Source organism: Heterocephalus glaber, unplaced genomic scaffold (assembly GCF_053883595.1).
Source record: "Heterocephalus glaber isolate CG9 unplaced genomic scaffold, H.glaber_assembly_v1.0 deba00001452, whole genome shotgun sequence".
In the NCBI taxonomy this organism is placed as follows: Eukaryota; Metazoa; Chordata; class Mammalia; order Rodentia; family Bathyergidae; genus Heterocephalus; species Heterocephalus glaber.
The window spans coordinates 1,914,405-1,937,379 of NW_028258302.1; the positions used below are offsets into that span (position 1 = coordinate 1,914,405).

At 40.1% G+C, this 22,975-nt stretch overlaps 1 protein-coding gene across 4 annotated transcripts in view; it reads left to right on the top strand.

Moving 5' to 3' along the window:
- The first annotated feature begins 17,009 nt into the window (after positions 1–17,009).
- The window catches only part of Foxj3 (forkhead box J3), a 117,817-nt gene continuing 111,851 nt past the window's right edge, over positions 17,010–22,975 (top strand). For 2 of the 4 annotated variants that reach the window (XM_087215185.1, XM_013068168.3), the window contains exon 1: positions 17,010–17,178. The gene's annotated coding sequence lies outside the window, so the exon portion shown is untranslated. Of the gene's footprint in view, positions 17,179–17,290; positions 17,313–17,394; positions 17,811–22,975 lie in introns of those variants that run through there. The other 2 variants (XM_004871813.3, XM_021249888.2) reach the window with 2 other exon arrangements.

Genomic DNA, 22,975 nt, shown 5'->3' on the forward strand with positions numbered 1-22,975 from the left:
TAAAATCAGGAACAAGACAAGGATGTCCACTATCACCACTCTTGTTCAATATAGTTCTGGAAACATTAGCCACAGCAATTAGACAAGAGAAAGAAATAAAAGGAATAAAGATAGGAAATGAAGAAGTCCAACTGTCATTATTTGCAGATGACATGATACTCTATATAGAAGACCCCAAGAACTCCACCAAAAGTCTTCTAGACTTAATAACCAAATTCAGTCAAGTAGCTGGTTACAAGGTCAACACACACAAATCAATAGCTTTCCTCTACATGAATGACAGACTCACTGAGAGAGAAATAGGGCAAATAATTCCTTTCACAATAGTATCCAAAAAACTGAAATACCTAGGAATCAACCTAATGAAAGAAATCAAAGACCTCTTCTCTGAAAACTATGGCACTCTGAAAAGAGAGATTGAAGATGCTATCAGAAAATGGACAGACATCCCCTGCTCCTGGGTAGGAAGGATTAATATAGTGAAAATGGCCATACTTCCAAAACTGCTATATAGGTTCAATACAATTCCAATTGAGATCCCAGCAGCATACTTCATGGACCTTGAGAAAACAATCCAAAAATTCATTTGGAAGAAGAAGAGACCTAGAATAGCAAAATCAATTCTAGGTAACAGAGACATAGCAGGGAGTATCACAATCCCCAACCTGCAGCTATACTACAAAGCTACTGTGATAAAACAGCAGGGTACTGGCAAAGAAACAGACTTGAGGACCAGTGGAACAGATTAGAAGATGCAGAAACAACGCCAGACACACTCAGCCATCTCATCTTCGATAAAGGAGCCAAACACCCTCAGTGGAATAAAGATAGCCTCTTTAATAAATGGTGCTAGAAAAATTGGGTTTCAACTTGCCAAAGATTAAAACTAGACCTATATCTCTCGCCATGCACTAAACTAAAATTGAAATGGATTAAAGATCTAAATATTAAAATAGAAATGCTGAACCAGTTGGAACAGAGGTTAGGTAGAACTCTTGAAGACATTGGTGTAGGAAAAGATTTTATGAACAAAACCTCAGTTGCCCATGAGCTAGCACAAACAATATACAGGTGGAATCTCTTCTTATTAAAAATCTTCTGCACAGCAAGAGAAACCACCAGCAGTGTGAAGAGACAACCCACAATGTGGGAAAAAATCTTCACCTGCTGTTCCTCAAAGGTCTACTATCTCGAATCTATAAAGAACTTAAAAAGATCAGACCTCCCAAATGTAAAGACCCAATCCAAAAATGGGCATCTGAAATGAACAGACATTTCTCAGACAAAGAAGTAGAAATAACAAATAAATACATGAAAAAATGTTCAACCTCACTGGTCATTCGAGAGATGCAAATGAAAACAATGCTGAGATTCCACCTCAGTCCAGAAAGAATGGCTGCTATCATGAAATCAACCAATAACAAATGCTGGCGGGGCTGTGGGGAAAGAGGAACCCTGTTCCACTGCTGGTGGGAGTGTAGACTGGTGCAACCACTGTGGAAATCAGTATGGAGATACCTCAAAGAACTAGGACTGGAATCCCATTTGACCCTGCTATTCCACTGCTGGGGATCTTCCCCAAAGAATTAAAAGAATCATACCACAGTGATATATGTGCGCCCATGTTCATAGCAGCACAGTTTGTAATAGCTAAAACTGGGAAACAGCCCAAATGCCCATCAACTGGAGACTGGATAAAGAAAATGTGGTTTTTTTCTAAAATGGAGTACTACTCAGTCATAAAAAATGAGAAATTAGAGACATTTATAGCTAAGTGGATGCACATTGAGGCAATACTCTTAAGTGAAATAAATAGGACACAGATGTGTAAATACCAAATAGTTTCTCTGGTGTGAGAAACTGAAAGTGTAAATAAGGACTAAATGTGTAATAGGTAATGTGAAATAGGAAGAAAAGGGGCAAAGGGGAAGGAAGTGGGAGGGCTTGGGGAAAGGATAGAAGGGAATGGGATTAATATGAGAAAATGGAAAAATAGGAACAAAATCTTTGTAAATAGGGAGGACTGGAGGGGTTGAAGGGAGGGCTGGGCAAGGGTGAAAAATAAGAACCAAGAGAGATTATGTAAAGGTCCAAATTTCCAATGATGAATGTCATTATATTGTATACCTAAAATGTACCAATGATTAGAATGAATAATCGATAATGTAAAATAGGAAGAAAAGGTCCAAAGGGGTAGGGGTAGTGGGAGGGGCAGGGGAAAGGAAAGAAGGGAAAGGAAAAATGCTGAGAAATGGAAAAAATGGAAATAAAGTCTTTGTAAATGGGGAAGGGTAGAGGGGGTGAAGGGAGGGCTAGGAATGGGGAAAAAATAAGAACCAAGATGCATCATGTAAAGGTACAAGTTCCCAATGAGAAATGTAATTGTGTTGAATACCTAAAAAGTACAAATGAAAGAATTTAACAAAAAAAAAAAAAAAGAAAAAGGAAAATAAAACAAAATGAAGAAAAAGAAGAAAATAATAATAATAGTAAAAGTCCACTTCAAGGAGTATCTCTGCTGTCATCAATAGGCAAATTGAGCAGTCAGAGCCCAAATCCATGTTGATTAATTCCAGCAAGCCAGCTGTAGATTTATGGTGGGGTAGTGGATAATCCCAGCAAGCCTGTACCTTTGGGTCCACTGAAATTCAGGCTAGTTTCTGGCTGTGAGGCTGGAGCCCAATTTGTTCAACTTGTAACACTCCATGTGCCTTTTGCCAGCTTGAGCTTGGCTCCCTGCTGGGTTGAATTGGGCTCCTTGACCTCCTGCTGACTTTAACAAGGTTCTGCCTCACCCTGATGGAGCCAGCCCAGAGCTGCTGTGAGTTCCAAGTTTGGTTGTCCCCTCTCCAAGATGGCTACTAGCAAATCACCCTCTCCTTGGGGATGTCTGAACCCAAGTAACTCACCAGTCACTGCAGTCTGCTGCATCTACTGCTTCATTCCACTGGTATGTCTCTCTGTAAAGGCCTCTGGGGTCTCCAACAGTTACCATACATCTGTACGTTTAGGCACCCCTTCCCATGCAGTGAGCCAGGGTTCAGAAAGAAAGTGCTCCTTGCCACCTCCTTCTTTGTTGAAGTCTCTCTTCACTCTCCCTGGGGGTTTAAGTTCTTGCTTTAGATCTTTTCTGGTTCCTGGGGACCCACTTTCCTCAAGTTGCTATATTACAGTGTCTGGACACCAAACCTCAGAGAGCCTGTTTCTCTGTTGTTCATCACTCTGCCATCTTCCCAGAAGTCTCCTCAACCATATTACTTCTATATAAAGACCTTCCAGTCCCAGTTTTAGACATTTTTAAAATTATGAATGAGTATTTAGTTCTGATCATGCCTTTACTGCATTTTTGAAATCATCATCATTTTCCCCCTTTTATCTGTTAAAACGGTATTACATTGATAGAGTTTAAGGCACTTAGCTTTCTTATATTTTTGGAAGAAACTTAGTTTCTTGTAGAAACTACAACTTAGTCCTTGTAAAAAACAATTCTAGGGGCTGGGGATTTAGCTCAGTGGTTCTGCTGCCTGCCTCGCAAGCGCAAGGTCCCGAGTTCAATCCCCGGTACCAAAAAAAAAAAATTCTCATTCTTTTTGATATTGATATCACATATAATTATAGTATCAACTACACATGGCATCAATGTTATGAAATGAAATACAACCAATTCTGGATGAACCATTAAACTCGAGTGCACAAGAACCTATTACCAACAAGGATTCACACTGATGGTTCTCTGAAGATAAAATGGAGACTATCAGTTAAGTGGAGGTCAATTGAGAAAGTATCTATCCACTGTTTAATGAAACCAGTGGGTGTGGTGACAAGCACACTCTCTATAAGTCAACATGAGTTGCTGAGCATGGTGGTGCATGCCTGTAATCCCAGCACTTGGGGGCTGAGGCAGAAAGATTGCTATGAGTTCAAGGCTAGCCTGGGCTACATAGTGAGGTCAAGGTCAGCCTGATCTACATAGCAAGACCTTATTTCAAAAAACCAAAAAGGAAAACAAAATAAAAATACATGAGTTGCCTCCATTCTACTAAATTCAAGAAATATGCAATGTGAAACTATTATACATTAAGTATCATGTTAGATATCATGGGCAAAGTTTCTATCTTCAAAATATTTTCCAACCTAGTAAGAGAAATTAAGACAAAATGCTTAATTAGCTAATCATAATACAAAATACAGTAAGATGTATATAGAAACACAAAAGATATCACAGATTACAGGGTAAAAGTATAACTCTGTGTGAGGAGTTATCAGGAAACAAACTTTAAATTTTGTAGTGAACTATGGGGAGTTAGCCTGTTAGCTCCTCTTTGTATGTCAACAATTGCTTTAAAAGCAATGTTTGTAGCCTAGTGGGATTTGCTCTGATGATCATTTCTTTTCTTCTTTGGATTGAATACAGAAATTCTCCCTTTCTGCCATGTCCATCAAATGCCCATACTGTAATCCTCAGATCCCCTGTGAATTGATGTTACATGGCAAGGACAAATTAAGATCAAAGGTTGAATTAAGGTTCCACATCAGCTAACCTTGAGATGTGGAGATGGTCCTGGATTGTCTCGGTGGACCCAGTGTAATCCCAGTGACCCTCAGAAGTGAAAGAGGTCGGCAGAAGAGTCAGTGTCAGAGTGACCAGCATGATAAAAGGCTGACTATTGCTGGCTTTGGACATAGCAGGGAGCCATGAACCCAAGAATGCTGGCAGCTCCTGAAAGCTGGAAAAGGCAAATAGATTTGCTCTTAGAACTTCCAGAGGAATACAGACCCATGATACCTTGCTTTTACCCCAGTGGGATCCAATTCAGACTTCAGACCTTCAGAATTGTAAGACAATAAATTTGTGTTATTTTAAGCCATAAAATTTGTGGTACTTTGTTACAGCAGCAATAATAACAAAGGTAAAGGTTAATAAGACCAATCAGGAAAGAGCATGAGTTTTTAGAGAAAGCTTATAGCTTTGTTCATGGTGAGCTTAAAAGCTGGTGGTTATCTGTGAAAGGGCTGACAGGCCATTTGAGATGTAGGTTTGAATCTCAGAAAACAGGTGGTAATATGGGATCTTAGAATCAATCCACAGAGGGAAGACTTGATACCTCCATCAGAATTTTTTTTTTCTGGTACCCAGGATCAAACTCAGGACCTGCGCTTGTGGGGCAGGTGGCAGCACCACTGAGCTAAATCCCTGGCCCAAGACTTGATGCCTAAGAGTGTAGATGAAGTGGCTTTAGCAAAAAAGTTTGAAGCAGTGCTGTCCAATAGAAATATAACATAAGCCATGAATGCAAGCCACATATACTATTTATATTTTCATCAACTACATTAGAAACACAAAAAAGAAACAGGTAAGATTAATAATATAGTTATTATAGTCAAAATATCTAAATTATCATTTAAACATGTAATCAATAAAAATTGCTAATGAAATAGTCTATGTAATTTTTGTAAGTCTTTAAAATCTTATATAGATCTTAAAGCACATCTCAGTCCAGCACACCTATAATTAATTTCTAGGGCTCAGTAGCCTTCATGTAACTAGTGGCTATTGTACTGGGCAGTGCAATTTAGAGAAACAGCAGACACAAAGAGTGCAGCTTCAAGAGGCACCTGCATTTAGGAGCCAAGAAAAGGAAAAGGAGCCAGTGGAAGAATAGACAGAGGCAGGGGATAATCAAGATAGTGCAATGTCTCAAAATCCAAAGTAGTCTTACTTAGGACAATGTGAGGAGGGAGGCTTCACATGCTCTTTCTTCAGTGTTCAGGATTATTCAATTCTTAGATTTGAGATGGTTTCCCTCTGGAGCACAACTCTACACATCAGAGTCATTTTCATTTGCTCTGGCTTTCAGTTTCATATATGTATCCAAACATAAATTTAGGGGTTCCAACATAGGTGGCTGGGGGGATTGCAGTGACTAAGGGAAAAAAGAAAGGAGTACTAGGTGGTATAAGATTGTTGGAGAATGTGATGATTTAGAACAGGTGCTGGTGGGAGTAAGATGGAGATTGTGTTACCATGACAACTGATTATTTCATTGGTCCAATGACCAGTTGCCATGGTGACAAAATCTTTGTGTCAGTGTGACATGGATCCCAAGAGAGAAGATGCTTGTGCAAAGGACCTTTTGCTCTTTGGGAAAGCTTTTATATTTGCAATAATTTCTGCATTGCTTAATGAAGCCTCTCCCAGGAACTTCAGTTGATATTGATGTCCCCCTCTTTCTTAGTGCTCATTTATACTAGTCACTACTTGCAAAATGCACACATTTTCATTATTTGTGTTTTATATATAGTATTTTCTTATCTGATATTTTTTAGTTGTATTAGTAATTTATCTTTCTCTTAAATAGATGTAATCTCTTTGAAGGCAGGGATTATGTTCAAAGGACTGGGAGCTGGCAGATAATCCTTGGGAGCCAAACATACCACTTCTTTCCTATCATTTGCCAATTGTGTGGACTTAGGAAAGACATTTATCTTACTGTTTGGTTTTCTTATATAAAATGGGGATAATAAAACTTGCACGGTAGGATTGCTATGATCATTATATATAATCTACTACTTAAGTTAGCTGACCTACAGTAAGAACTCAATGATCCCAACTATGATAACATTGTCCATAGCTCAGGCCTATGTGCCATAATTAGTACCCAGTAAGGCCTGATGAACAATATAGTGATGACAAAATGTTTCAATGATAACAGTAGGACTAGATTTAATTTTAGGGTTTCCTAAAGATCATTTGTCTTATGGTGGACCACCATACATCAGCTGCAATTCTTAACTTGCCATCCAAGTTATGCTGATTTTAATTTCCGCGTATGTATCTGATTCTGCATCTGACCCATATTTACAGGGAATACAGAGGGCGGAGGCACATGTCAAATACTACAGAGAATTAACCAGCAAAATCCAGATTGTGAGGTGCGTACAGCAACATATACCTGTAATTCCAGCGCTCTGGGAGCCTGAGGAGGGAGGATTTCAGGTTTCAGCCCAGCCTGAGCAATATAGTGAATTAGCAAGAACATGTCTCAAAATAAAAATTTTTTTAAAGGTTGGGGATATAGCTCGATGTGAAGACCTTGGGTTCAATCCCTAGTGTATATATATTTCCAGATTGTGGAAGTACTACATCGATCTTATTTGAGTTTTGATTCAAACCAAATTTTAGGAAGTTTATAAAGTGATTGGAAATTTAAACACTAACATGATAGATCAAAAATATCAAAGCCAGTGACTTTGAAAATTTGCATTAATGGTACCATGATTATATTTTGTTAAAGTAAGAGTTTACATCTTTTGTAGATGTATTTTAAAATATATGTGTACTGATGTAGCATGAAAACTGGAGTTTGCTTCAAAATAAAACAGAAGGGCCAGTGTGAGGGTAGGGATATAGATGAAACAGATTGGCTACTGCGCTTGACCATTGCTAAAGCTAAATAATGGACATGTGGGGTTCATTACATTTCTTGTCTTTTGCATATCTCTGAGGATTTTCAAGAAAAAAATTGAAAAAGGTTAAAGAATCATATATTTAAAACATTAAGTATACCTATCCAGGACCACAGGTAAATATTTACATGCAAGGAAATGTGGAGTATTCCTTGGTATAGTGTTGGACATTGTGAAAGTGGAATAAATAAATTACTATATATTTCCCTTAGCTGGTCCTCCATAGTAAGTTTTTATATTGCACACATAAGTGTTCTAATTTCAAATTATACTTAATATCATTAATGATGTCTTAGGTTAGATTCTTTGAAAAATAGATACCAAGAGGAAGTTTATGGGCAAAAAGGATTTTTTAAATAATCAACTCCAGTAGGGGAATGAAGTAAATCGGAATGGGCAAAGAAAGGAGTTGAACTGTGACACGGTTGCTATACTGATCTCATCTGACCCCTCTACAATCTCCAGGGCCCTTTGAGTATGTTCAACCTTGAAGAATGGATGCAGGCCTTTATAATTGGAATCAGTCTCCTGCTTTACCCGGCCTCAACAATATTAACTTCATTTTTCAAGGCTGAGCTATAATATTTCTGTATCTACAAACTCTAAAAACATCCATCACCATGACTAGTGATCAACTTACTTCCTCCACTATGCTTCCTATATGAATCATACAAGGAAATAAAAGGAGTAATCATTTATAACACTTCTTTTGTGCTAATCACTGTGTTAAGTACCCTACCTGTACGTGTTTTTGGTTAACTCACAACATATTTATGCAGTAGCTACCATTATAATCCCTATTTACAGATCAGAAAACCGAGGCTCAGAGAGATTGTGCAATTTGTTCAACTAAAATTTATGCTAGTGTGTGGCAGGGTGGATTTTAAACGGCAGGTTTGATCGCCATTGTGCTATACTGCCCCCTAGTGACTACTTTTATATTTGTACTTTCGGCCCCTAGCGCAGGAGTTAGCATTTAATATATGTTTACTGAATAAGTGGACATTCATTTCACCAGCATATCTAGAATAGTTTATTTTAGAAACAGATCAGATTCAGATTCCATTTATAGATACATGGGTGGCATATTTCATCGAAGCAAGGAACAAGAAACCTTACTACAAGAGTAAAGCAGGGAAAAAAAAGATGAATGGGAAGAATGGGAAGAGTAGACCATAGACTAACTGCTAAATGGTTAAAAGAGAAATATTGTATTTAGGAACTTAAACAGAAGGTTTAGGTTTGTGTGTACATGCCTTTCAGAACCTATTGGTTCGAGGACAATTGCAAAAAGGAACACTCTACACTCATTCTACCATGTTGAAGAGTGGAACCAAGCCATAGTGGTACAAATTTGGATGAAATGAAAACAATTTCATGAGTCAGTAAGTACCCAAAATCACTGCCAAAAGGAGGAAATGAGAGCTTTTAGGGAAAGGTGAAAAAATAGGAATTACAAATAAGTATCCATTATACAGCATAGGAAAAACAACTCTTCTCCATTTCTGCTAGAATATCAAAATATGAGAAAACATATTTAGCAGTCTGTGTGGGATACTAGCAAAGGAAGGATTTCCCAGTCATAAGATTGAGGCTCAAGTCTTTATATTGCCACTCTCTAGCAAGTGACCTTTGCCTATGAAATAGAGATGATGACCTCTGACTATTAGGAACATTATGAAGACTTATAGAGATAAAATATTAATTTCTTTTCCCACTCCCTGTTCTTAACAGAAGCCATTATTTCTACCTCTAAAAGTCTATAGACATCAACATTTTATCAGTCTTGTCACATCTACCTCATACAACTCCCCCCCACACACACACCTTGGGGGTATTTCAAAACAAATCCAAGACATCATATTAATTCATCTTCAATACTTCAGTTGTAAGGATATATATTTTTAAGAGGCCGGTTCTCACTCCATTGCTCAGGCTTATCTCAAATCCTGGGGCTCAAGTAATCCTCCCAACATAGCTAGGATTACGGTGCCCACCACTGCACCCAGCTGGATATCTGTGGGGTTTTTTCCCCCCTACAACAAGAAATTCCAATGTATTTTTTTTTTTTTTTGGTACTGGGGATCGAATTCAGGAATATGTGCTTGCGAGGCAGGCTGCGGAATCACTGAGCTAAATCCCCAGCCCCTCCAATGTAATTTCTCAACCAAAAAATGAAGAATATTTCCACACACATTATTCAGTCCAACTATTAGGGTTACTCAATTCACTGGATAACTCTTAATTTCTCTGCTCTGCCTTAGCCTAGCCTAGTTATGCCCAACCTTGTTATACTTCAGAATTAGATACACATTATATTTGCAGTATCTTACATTTTTTAAGTGAATAGTAGTAACAACAGGTTGAATCTCTTCCTGCTTTTGAAGGGTTGATCACAAATTTGGGTAGTCCTTACTTATTAGTTCACATGACTCTTCAAAGCTTCTACACAAGGTTCCCTCCCAAAGCACAACCTCCCACCCCCACCCTATGCTGGAGATGGAACCCAGGGCTTCATGCATGTAGGCAAGTGCTTCACCACTGGGCTACATCTCAAGCCCATCATGAAAGGTTTTTCAATTACTGCCCTGTATTCTCTGGAGAAGTCAGGAAAATGTTAAGCCTCAGAGCCCTGCATCTATGTTTGTATGAGTTTAACTTTAACTACATATTCCCTTAATCTAGTCCCATTAAAAACTTGATCCACTGTGCACTTCAAGCTAGATTTCTCAGTGCCAAGTCCTCTGGATTCTTCTATGCTTTGTATACTTTGTGATTCCCTCAAATAGGTTTGTGTACCCTTACCAAATGCCTATTATGCTTCCAACCCTCAGATGCTGATGTTCCAGATATTCATTTATGTGGCACTTCAAATAAATGAGGGGCACATAAACTGTAAAGTATTATATAAAAATTAACTAATAATAATCCTTTAACTCAAGTGGGCATCACATCATGACACAGAAAGAACTATTGAGAAGGGAGTTAGGAGACCTGAGTTATAGTCCTAGATAACTCCATAGCATTAGTTTAAAATACCTTTAAATTATCGAGTGTCTAGTGGGTTCCAGGTGCAGTGATGGGTGTCAGGTTTAGAAATAAACGGGTATGGTCCTTGTCTCAAGAACTCAGTAACTATATATATCTCAGGAACTTGTTTCAGGAACTATATCTTAACCTTCTTTGTAACTTCTTCAGGTTCTGGGGCATAGCACAGTCCGTGACACCTAGCTTACAAAGGCTTGTTTGAGCCCACAGATCTAGACTGAGTTTCAATCCATTTCAGTTCTTATATCAATCTAAATAACGCCTGCTAATTGAGAGGGTCTTTGAAAGAGGGCAAAACAAGAGGGTTTAAAATCAAACAGTTCTAGGTTCAAACCCTGGCTCTGCTATGCTCCAATTATTCAGTCTGTTTTGTTTAAAATGCTAATGACTATCTTCTACATTTGGTATAAGGATTAAATGAAAACATAAGCAAAGGGCCTATCATGTTGCCACACATACAAGGAACAGCCAACAAATGTTAGCTACTACCTTGCCATTATTTGTTGTTTGGTATTGGGCATTGAACATAAGACCTTTGTACTACATTACATTCCCACCTCTTTTTTATTTTAAGACAGGTCTAAGTCTCTAAATTGCCCAGACTGAACTCAAACTTGTGATCCTCCTGCCTCAAACTTTCAGAGCCCTGGGAGTATGGGCATGTGCCACCATGTGCCACCATGTGCCACCTGGGGTTTCTTGATGGTTCTTATTTATCTCATGAGGTATGAAGCAAGTGAGTGACATAACAATTTGAGATGAATCCTTTCTCAACTATCAAATTTGTACCCAGAGTTTCAGGATCCTATGGGATGCAAACTTTGGCTGCTTTTTCCTGCTAACCAAGTTCCTTTCAGTCTGTCATTCCAAAAGATATCAATAACTATGTACCTGGTAGAAAGGAAATTTCTTCTAGTCCCACTCTATTTGATTATCCTCTGACTCATACTTCCTAGTGCCACTCAAGTTTCATCTACACCATTGCCTACACATAATGTAAATACTTACTTAATCTATGCATTTGCTAATGTTTGCGCACCTATCTTGTTTCCTTTCATTATGTTTTTAATTAGCTTGGCTGATTCTGGGAGAGGAGGAAAGCAAGGCTTTGAGCCAGGTGGTTAGAAGAAACAGGGAGGGATGAGGGCAGGGGCGTGGATAGAATGAGTACACTGGTGCAAATTCATTGCCAGATTTGCAAAAAATATTTTAGCTTTCTACTGGGGGGTGGTATCCTAAGCTACTTCTTTTTACAGAGAATGATTATGCAATATAGTTTCTGTTTGGGAAGGATCACGTTTTGGCTCACTAATACAATCTGAAATTAATGCCAAACTCCCAGAGGGCAGGAACTCAATTTAGGACAGTTTATATACAGAGATGTAGCCTAGCTCCATGAATTAATTATTCACATCAGGCAATAGTATTTAATGACCATTCATAAGACTATAATTTCTATGTCCTCTATTACTATGCTCATTCTCTTTGACTTCACCTAAGCTGTTCACCATTGCCCCCCACCCCATCAATTTTTTCTCTACATCCAAACTTGCTTCTGTCTCTACACATCAGACCCAGCATTCCCTTACCTTTTAAGGGTGACGCTCCCCACCCTGATGCCTGCAAAACCCACACCATTCAACATTCAAGGCTTGCTTCTTTGCTGCTGTTTCCATGGCACAAGTATAAATCTCTACCAATTTGCATTGAAATTGTTTACATGTCTCCTTTTATTTATTCTCTTTGACTCTTGGTATTTAGCACAATGCTTGGTATAGAGTAGGTAATTGATAAATGATTATTGAATGCTATTTAAGTATGCATAGTCATTAAGTAGGTAAGTAGTGCTGTGCTGAGAACTTCCCAATAATCTGTATACAGTGTTTTTTTTTTTTTGCATCTAAGATATGAAATACATAAAGTATTATGTAAAGATACCCAGGGAATTTTGAAGGGTCTTCCAGGGCTGGGAATGAGAGGAGAGTTTACCTCATGTTTTTCTCTCTTGCAGATCTCAGCTCATTTTAAATTCATTTCTCATTTTTGCTTTCCTCTTACAACAAATACAAAGGGAGAGAAGGAGTAGGAAAAACATTATTTGCCTAAGTGGTCATGAGTCACATGAAGTGTCGAACACCCAGCTGTTGAAGTACTGCTAGTGCCAAATCAAGGTTTTTATAGGGCTCTTGCAGCCTAGCTCTGTGCTGTGTTCCTTTCAGGGAATTTATAATACAGAGAGGAAGCTGGGAAAAGATTGCAAACAATACAAAACAATAAAACCTTTATCTCTTGGAGCAATCCGTGTCTCTTAAGAATTTATCCCCTTGTTATCAGTGGAGTAGGGACCAGAGTGTTTTCCAGGTTCTTTTTGTCCTGTTCAATGAATTGGTCACGACAATTGGTAAATGTGAAAGATTACTGTTTATTTTAGGGCAGAAATAGGAAGAAAAGGAAAGAAGTACAAAAGAAGCGCTCAAGGAGAAAAGGGTGCTTTGAAGGAAAAAAAAAGATACTTCCTGCAAGCAGAATGGACCACTGCAAGAATAAGAAGGGTAGTGGCTGCAAAGTTGATTGTTGCTGTCTTTTCATATCCTTTTTAATAGTTGATCCAGGTGGTCCCACTTGAGCTTGTGCTAAAAGATTGGCATCAGGTGCTAGCCTTGGCTTCTTGTCACGTCAGAAGATTGGTACTGGGTGCAAGGCTGGGCTTGATCTTCTGTCAGGCTTGGGAGCTGCTGCTCTGCACCCATAGTTAACAAGTCTCTTCACTTGGCAGGTTACGCCCTAGTCTTCCACTTCACCTTTATTACGTACCATGTTGTCTTTGAGGATTCTCTTGTTCCACAGCCTCGTTCCTAATCCATTCCCACCTCCCAAGATAGTGAACTCCTTTTTTCTGTGTTAACACTCAACCATGTACATAATAAAGCTGTTTTGGGGACTACTGTTTTATGATAACTGGTGTAGGATCTCCATGGCTAGGCAGCTATTATTATTTCACGGAAACAGAGGCTCAAAGAAACTGAACTTGATGTAGGCACGCAGGAAGTAAGTTACAGACTATTAGAATTGATCCTTAGTCTGCCTTTCCAATTTGGGTTTTGAACTTTTCTTTTTGTGAGACAGGGTTTCTCTGTAATTTGGGTTGGCCTTGATCTCACTATGTAGCCCAGGCTGGCCTCGAATTCACAGCAATCCTCCTGCCTCAGCTCCCCAGTGCTGGGATTATAGTCCTGCACCACCACACCCAGCAACTTTTCCTTCTCCCAATATTCCAGAATCCCTTCTGTTGCTATGTCCATCACAATCGTTTTTTCAAGAGAGGGTATGCTCCTCCTTTTCCTTTTCTTTAAATTTTTTTAAAATAGATTTTTATTATGTGTACTGAAGCCATACACGTTGTGAGATGCACGTAGATAGTAAAAAGGTTACTACAGCACAGCAAATTAATATCCAGCATCTCACAGTTATCCACTGCGTTTGTGGTAAGAGCAGCTAAACTTTAAACTCTATTAATTCAGCACAAATCCCATATATAGCACAACTTAATTGCTCCTCCACTTTTTAACACTTTGTAAAAGCTGATCCCCTTCACACCATCCTATTCTGGCAACTAGCTATCCAGCTCTCTTCTCTCCCCATTTCTATGCCCCGCCCTCCCAGACCAAGCACTTTAAAGAAGCATTTTGGAATCTCAGATTGAGAGGGGAAGAGTGGCCCAAGGCTTGTAAGTTGAGGAGGTGGTGAATGGGAGCCAAAATCTCCAGACTTGGACCTAAAGTCTAAAAACGTCTTTCTTCTCTTTTACTACATCCTCTGGCTGACTCTACTCAAGTGGCTCAGAAAGATTCCTGGGTTGGGACTTTTAGGACCTTGATTCTAGTCTCAGGTGAAAACCTTCCAAGCTGGCTGTGGTGGGGTATATCTGTAATCCCAGCATTTGAGAGGCTGAGGCAGCCTGAACTACACAGCTAACCCCTGTCTCAAAAACAAAGAACCCCCCTCCCCACAACTAGCCTCAGTTTCTTCCTCAAGTGGGGGTAACATCAGCTTTGTCCATCTCCTTAAATACATGACCCAGACTGTTCTTTAGTATTCTTCTATCTGTATCCCACTCAGATGAAGGTGGGCTTTGAGACAAAAAAGACTGGGAAAAAGGCCAGTGTTTATTGTTACTGAGGATCCAGCCAGTAGACCAACAAAAAACTGGGAATTTCCAATTCCCTTAGCAACTTGGGGCTTTGGGAATGTCTATCCTCTCTCAGGAAAGCTGGCAAAGTTGGCCTGCTTTTTAGGATACTATTTTCCTTATCACAGTGTATTGTAATTATATAACCCTGTATTGTAATTATATAACCCACTTGCTTCCCACTAGACTATGAGTTCTTAATGTATACAACCCATATCTTAATTTATCCTATTCACTGCTACCATTCTGGGCCAAGCCATCATCCTGCCTCTGGATAATGAAGCCTAAGGCTTCTACCTTTGTCCTACTACTAGTGGACTCTTGAGTTACTAACAGTGGATCCTTTGCCTGACATACAAACAACTTGGGTTACAACTGGAATTTTAGTTTTAACTTACAAACAGTCTTGAGTTACAACTTGAATGCTAGCTGCTTGTGCTTCCAGATGATCTGATACAGATTTAACCCTTAAGTTCTGGAAGGAACATTACAACATCCTTTCCAGCATCGAGTTAATTGAGAAATCTTGGGCCAATGTCTCTCTAAGGACACTGAAATCTGCCTGTATACAGGAGAGACTTTGAAGGCTGTGTAGAGGAACCTGAGCCTTCAATTGACCAACTTGAGTTAAACCAGCCCTTGAGAACGAATTCAGTTCATAAATCAAGGGTCCACTGTATCTGCTCTTAGCAAAGCAAGCCAGAGTGATTTTATTTTAGTCAAGATCCTTACAAAGGCCTACAAGACTCCCCTTTCTGTCCTGATCTTCCAGTCTTATTTTCCAACTGTCCTGGCCTCTTCACTGCTTCTAACACTTTCAGGAATGCTTTTGCCATGACTCCATGGCTCTTTCCCTCAATTCCTTCAAGTCTAGTTAAAGTTGTATTATAAATGGGGCTCACCCTGATAGCTCTATTTAGTATTTCACTGTCTCTTCTTCCAGTGTTCCTCATTGCCCTTAACCTATTTTTTCCTATAGCACTCAACACCTAACAAACTTTAAAATTCTCTTTATGTTTCTCACCTTTGTCCCCATACTAGAATGAAAGCTCCAAGAGGGAGAGTATTTTTCTCTTCTGCTCATTGATACATCTTGAGCACTAAAGTACTGTAGTATCAAGCAAACTTAGTACTGATTGGCAAACATATTTGGATGAATGGGTGAATGAATTTTTAGAATCTTGCTAGAGTATTACATAGAAAAGGAATAGGTGAGTTCTTCATATCCTCAGGACATAGGGCAAGGAGATGTTTTGCAAAGGGCAAATGCTCAGTATTTGTTGAAGGAATGGAGTATTTAGATCTCTAAATACTGGAGGTCTTTGTTTGATCCCATTGAGATCAAAACAAGTTTCCAAGGCCAAGTCATTCAGGCCCTTTTTAGTCTTCTCATCCGACCAACCTGGCATTCATCTAAAGAATGCCCCAGTATCCAAATACTGAACATCTACTGAGTCCAAGTGTTCTTGGTGCTGTATGGAGAATTTGACCATTGTTAATGAAGCAACAGTAAATAATACATCTCATTGTAATTAAGTGTAAAATTACAGGAAGACTATCAGTGCTAATAGTTTATAGAGAATCAGTGAAGACTGACGTAGAAGTAAATTCCAAAGTCCAACAGGTGCCTGAACTACCTTTCTTAATGCTCCACCTGTTGATAGCAGGACCATAACCCGGATAGTGAACCTGAGAGTCAGAAGGACTTTTAGAGTTCCAAGTCCTTTATTTAAAGTAGAGAGAAACTATGACTAAGCAAAAGAAAGGCCACGGCAGAGGTGGGCCTAGAACCCGCGCCTAGTGAGGTTTTGAAAGGAAGGGTATTTTGAGGGAAGGTCCACCTCTACCTTGGCGGGGCCTGTAGCCTCCTCGGTGTGCCAGGTCGGAAAGGGAGCCTGGTTTCTTGTCAAGGTTAAGGTGCCAGTCGCTACGGTGAGGTGGCAGAGGTTGGAGGGCGGGAGGAGATCACAAGGCGACATTCCTGGGGTGCATGGGCCCCTTGGAAAGGGTCCGAGGCAACTGGTCCTTGCCATGATCAACTGCGGGGCAGCTTTTGCAACCCTCACTCTCCAAACATAACTGAGGCGTAGGAACCCCAGGTCCGCTAGAAAATGCGAACCGCAATTGTTGACTGGGGCTGAGTGGAGGTAGAACCGGGGAAATCACAGGGGACTATTTGTCCCCGCGGAGGAATCCCGCGTAAATCGACGACCGCGGAGGACCCTGACGCCACCGACGCCTGTACGGTAGCGTAGCGACGTCGCGGGAGGCGGGGGCGGGGGGATGAGCGGGTAGGTAAGTAGTTCCGGGTGCGCGGCCCCGGATGTTGGCTGCTTTTGCTGCCGCCGCCGCTCTCGGCGCTTCTTCGGGCCCTGGCGGCTCGCAACAGGGGCGGTTGGGACATTTCGCGGGGGGCGGAGTTGCACGCAGCGGCCGGGGGCTCGGCCGGGCCGTCCCGGCCTGCGCAGCCTGAGGTGAGTGCCTGCCGCCCGCGCGGCCTGGCCGGGGCGGCGGGCGAGGAGGCGGGGCTGGGGCATCTCCCGGGACCGAGGCAGGGGCTGCCCTCCGCGAGACGCCCTCTCCCATTTCAGCCGCTGCGCGTGGTGTGGTGAGCTGCGGGCGGGGCGGGGGCTCGGGCCGGGCCTGGGGCCGGGGCTAGGGCCTGGCGGGCCTCGAGGTTTGGGTACCTCCCTCCCCCGCGGCGCTTCTCAGCTGCTGCTGCCCCTCAGCTGGGGAGCGGCGGCTCCGCGCCTCCTGCCCCTCCCCCAGGTGGGGCCCCGGGGAACCGGACGTAGTTCCCCGGGGCGCTGAGTCTGAAGGCAGCGGCCGTCTCTTTCTGTCTGTCCGTGACTTGCGCCCTCGTCCGGGGTAGCCCCCGACCCCGGCGCGATGCGAGTTCTTTCCTTCAAGCTTGGAGGCGCTTTTCGGTCGGGAAGACGGCTAGTACCTTGCGCCTTCGGGTGCCCTTCTGGATGAAGAGGCCCTTGCAAGAGGCCTGCATTCCCGCCCATCCTGTCGCTGGGCCCTTTGCTGGCATTAGGGCAAAAGCAGCCGTTCCATGCGGACGTGTTAGTGTTCTGTGTGTTTGCTGCATCCTGCCCACGTGGTAGGGTGTCCCGTCCCCCCACTGCCTCCATTTTTGCAGCTGGTGAAGAGGGAGGTTAACGGGATGGTTTTTCCTCTAATTTCCTACGGGTGGCGTGAAAGGTGTTAAGGTCAGTTTGCTTTGCAGAGGCCCACGGTTGGTTAGTTGGAAGAACCAAGAGTTGTGTACTCTGAAATTGAGATCTGTAGGGGAACATACCAGGGCTTAGTTTCATTGACATTTTTTCTCATCTCCCATTACCTCTTCTTATTCTTCTCTTTACTGCCTAATCCTAAAAAGAGAGTAAGCTCTTGTTACTGGTGCTTTGATGTGTATAGTTTTCATTTCTCTGTTCTACTTTTTATATGGTTGGTTGGCAAAGGTTTTCCATTCTGGGTTGCTGTAATACACGTCTGTGGTGTTCCTAGCTGGATTCCTGAATGAGCAGAGCCAGGGATTGTATCTCTTGTCTTTTTCTCCTAACAATTACTTGTCTTTATTTTTTACTTCTGTATTTTGTTCCCTCGTGAAGAAGTGTGGATGTCATGTAATTGTGTTATGTACGCAACCCTTCTTGCAAGGTAGCAATAGTTTCACTAGTTAACCGCTTGTGGAAGCCCTTTTATTTCACTTTTCTATTGATTACCATTGGACTCCAAATTTCGGTTTAGAAACATGTGTTTTCTGGTTTTTTTTCTTTCTTTCTTTAATATCCTTTCCAGGTTAAGGTTTCCATCGTTCTGTGTTTAGCTTTTTTGAGACCACAGATTGCTTTCTTTACAGGGAACACTACTGTAATAGTAAGAGAAACCTTTTATTCTTTTTAGATCTTAGCACATACTTAGAGAAAAGCAGCAACTCTCCCGGTGTTTTTTCCCCGATTGGGTGGAGTATATAGATGTGATTGAATTTTTTAGTTTTTAGATAAATCTGAGGAATTGTCTCTTCTTTTTTGTTTTCTGTTGGAGTTACCGAGAATCTTGTTCTTGGCTTTGTGCTGTTGGAGATACTGGGGAGTTTCTCATTCCATTATGAGTTGTTTTTTGGATGAAGCCAGAACATGTTTATTTTGGCCTTTTTAGTTCATTAGTTTGGGTGAAATAAATGATACTGTTTCGAAGTCACTCTTTAAGTTCCTAAATAGCTAGCATTCTGTTACTTTTTTTTCACATTATGTAGTCTTTTTGAGAGTGAATTAAAAAAATATGTGTGTGTGTGTGTGTGTTTGTGTCTTTGTGTTACTGGGGATTGAACCCAGAGCCTTCACACTGAGTCACATATCAGCCCTTTTAGAAATTTTTTTTATTTAGAGATGGCGATTTGCTAAGTTGCTGAGGCTAGGCTTGAGCTTGGGATCATCCTGCCTCAGCCTTTCAGAGTGCTGGGATTAACAGGTGTGCACCATTATGCCAGTATATTTTTAATAATTATTTTATTTACGTTTATCAGGTAAAATTGTTAGTATAGTCTCCCTTTTTCTTCTGTGTAGAATAAAAGTATTTAAATACAGATTCCGGCTGCTTTCACTATGCTAAGTATGGGTGGGGCAACAGAAAGTAGTGAATGTCTTTTCATACAGTCTGAAACATTTTTTAGTAAGTCAGTCAGCATTTGTGGACTGTACTTCTGCAAAGTACTGGGCTGCCTGTTAAGATGTAGTCTTATGAAGAAACATGGGGAATAAAACATAGGTCTCTTCAAAAGCTTCAACTGTTGTTGAAAGAGGAGCAGAAGTTTCTTTTGTTGGAGATGCAGCATGACCATCAGAATCACCAAACAGCCAGGCATGGTGGTGCATGCCTGCAGTGAGGCAGGAGGATCGCTGTGAGTTCAAGGCCAGCCTGAATTACATATTGAGACCTTTGTCTCAAAAAACCAAAACCAAACAAGACAACCTACAAAAATCACCAAATAACATCCACTTAACTCCTGTTTGGGATAACAGTGCAACCAAGGTCAAAGGTATATATGTGACATGTGAGAAAAATTTTCAAAGTGGAAGAGGGTTATTCCAGGAAATTGAAGGGACATGTGCAAAGGCAGAGAAATGCACAAAAAATATGAAGTATCTTGACTGTTACAGAGAATCTGTATTGGTGAGTAATAAGTGAATTTGGCATTGGTAGAGGTATTAGTAGAGGCTCTTTCAAGCATAGAGGGGTTGGTTTGATAGAAATTAGGAGTAAGATAATGGCCTGATACAAGATACTGGTTGAGTATTAAAAAATAACTAACATTGAATACTTACTGTATGCCAGGCATTTTTCTAAACTATGGGAATTATTTTACTGAAACATCATAAGGTCATTTAATCACAAAGGACTTTGGGCAAGTTACTAAACCTTATGCATTTAGTCATTATATAAATGAATAATCAGGAAATGTAGATTTTGCAGTGGTAGTAAAACATGTGAGTAGACATGTATTGGGAGGGAAGTAGTATAGTGGAGAAAGAGCTTTGAGGTTTGGAATTTTGAGCCATATAATACACTAATAGGTAAATCATTTTGAGAAGAATCAGGAAGTATGTCAGTGGCACAGAAACCAAAGATAGGAAGTTTTTTCCGTAAGGTTGTTGATAGCACCAAGTTCAGTCTTCCAGTTCAGAAACAGTGACCATAATGAAGACTGTTGAACTAGAGCAGAAGGAGGTGATTTGTAACCTTTGAATTTTGAAAGGAAAGATAACAGATTTGTTTTTCACAGGATCTGTAGAGAGGTAATGGTGTGGTAATTTTTAGTATTTTCTCCTAATGTGCCTACCTTAGTCTCAGTCTTGTTCACATGTCAGAGCTCACAATTTTTTTCTTTAAAAAAAAAGTGTTTTTAGTGGTGCTGCTGTCTGCCTCTCAAGTGCATGGTCCTGAGTTTGATCCCTGGTACCAGAAAAAAAAAAAAAAAGTGTTTAAAGACAGTTATTTTGTAGCTTGGCAGTTCTCTTCTTATACTTAATCTTTTTAAGAACAGCTTCACATATTGAGATAAAATTCACATTCCATAGAATTCATCCATATAAAGTATACAAAATATACAATGGTTTTTAGTGTATTCACAGAGGAGGACAACCATAACCACAGCAATTTTTAGAATGTCATTTCAGAAAGAAACTTGGCTGGACTTGGTGGCACATGTCTATAATCCCAGCACTCTGGGAGGCTGAGGCAGGAGGATAGCAAGTTTGAACCCAGCCTAGGCAACCTAGCAACTTAATGAGACCCTGGCTCAAAATAAAAAAATGTACTGGCTTAGTCCAAGGCCCTGGGTTCTCAGTTCTGAGTGTCATAAGAGAGGGAACCCTGTATCCATTAGCAGTCACCTCCCCCACTGCACACACATAGTCCAAGGCAGTTACTTATGTACTTAACCATGTCTGTAGATTTGCCTGCTGTACATTTCCTATAAAGGGAATTATGCTGTTTCATTTCATAGAGTCTTGTATCTGGCTTCTTTGGCTTAGCATGTGTTTCAAGGATCATTCAAGTTGTATAGATCAGTATTTCCCTTTTTCATTGTTAAATAATATTCCACTATATAGATGCACTACATTTTTGACTGTCAGTTGGTGGAGATTTGGGTTTCTTATTTCCCCATCTTCATCAGTTCTTCGCATTACAATCTCTCATGGGTTTCCTTATAGATTATAACCTCTGCTGTACATTTTGCTAAGCATTAGGGGTATAAAAATGAGTAAGACATGGCCCCTGAACGTTTATTTAGAGCTGTAATGATTTGGATATGTTTGCTAATGCATTACCTCATTTGATCTCACAACAACTCCATAATGTAAGATGAGCAGTTTGAAGTTTGGGTTGGGTGACTTTCATACTTAAGTCAATGGAACAGTAACACAGCAAATAATTCTTGGTTTGTGTTTCTGCTATTTTTGCTACTGTTTGCTGCTGCTCTAATTTGGAGGGTCCCTCGTAAGCTTTTAGAGACTTAGAGGAGTTACTTGAGTACTCACTGAATTTTAATAATGACTGTTTGGAACTTAGCGACTTACAGATTTTGTTACTTGCTCTGTTTTAGACAAGTCACTTTATATTTGTCTTTCCTTTCAGAACTTTAATATGGATAAAGTTGGTGATGATAACAGTGGTAGAGATAAGTAATAATAACTAACATTTTTGAGGCCTTACTCTTGGCACAAAAGTGATATAAATACTTTTATTATGTAATCCTCACAACCCCTAAGAGATTTCATTATCATCAAAGTGTTACAGATGAGGAAATGGGCAGAGAAGGATTAAGTAACTTGCTCAAAGGTACATAGTTAGGAATGGAAAGAGCCAGGATTTGAACCTTTGCAGTCTGTTTTCAGAATTTAGCTGCTCTTAATCACTACACTGTTCTGTTTACTAGTTATAAATTAGAGGAGGGTAATATTTCAAGTAAGGGCATGACCAGAAATACGAAGATAAGATTTTAGGAATGTTACCTTGAGATCATATACACTTTTTCTTTAAACATGGACCTAATATTGTAGTATACAAAGATATGTGTTGTTTAGACATTCAGATATAATGTTATTGTTTGTCCTTGCTAATAGTCTCTCAGCTCAGAAATCACATTTTCACTGCTCTTCACTGTTGACCTTGTTCAGCATTTCGCTTTTCACATAACCACCATTAGGAAACCTGGCTAATGCGTATTTTTACCTCTCTTCCTTTAACTGCATTTTTGTTTTTCACTTTGAACAGTTAGCTTTTCAGTCATAAAGGGAGATATTCCTTTACTTTGTCCACCCCAAAACTCAGAAAATACTGTACCATAGTGGCATTTTATAACAACTGTCAAGAATTTTGACGATCTTAATTGGCATAACTGGATTTTAGTGCACAAATAACAAAAGTACAGTCTTTTGGTTAGAGAGATTGACTTACACTGCAATTGGGAAAGGCATCTGCTGTACAGGATTTTTGATTTAATAGAATTTGTTATAACCAGATCAGCAAAGCATTATTACTGTGGGCCATCTGTTGGGATATGAAAGTATCTTTGTTACATGGAACCAGATGTTGTACTTATATTTATAACAATGACATTCTACTTATTTTAAGTAAATTTCGTAATTAGGTACCTTTGGCTGTTATTCTACTTGATATATATTAACTGATAACCTGAGAATGTGATGTTTTTCAAAGCTATTATTACTCTTCTGTAGAATCGGGATAAAATATATGAAA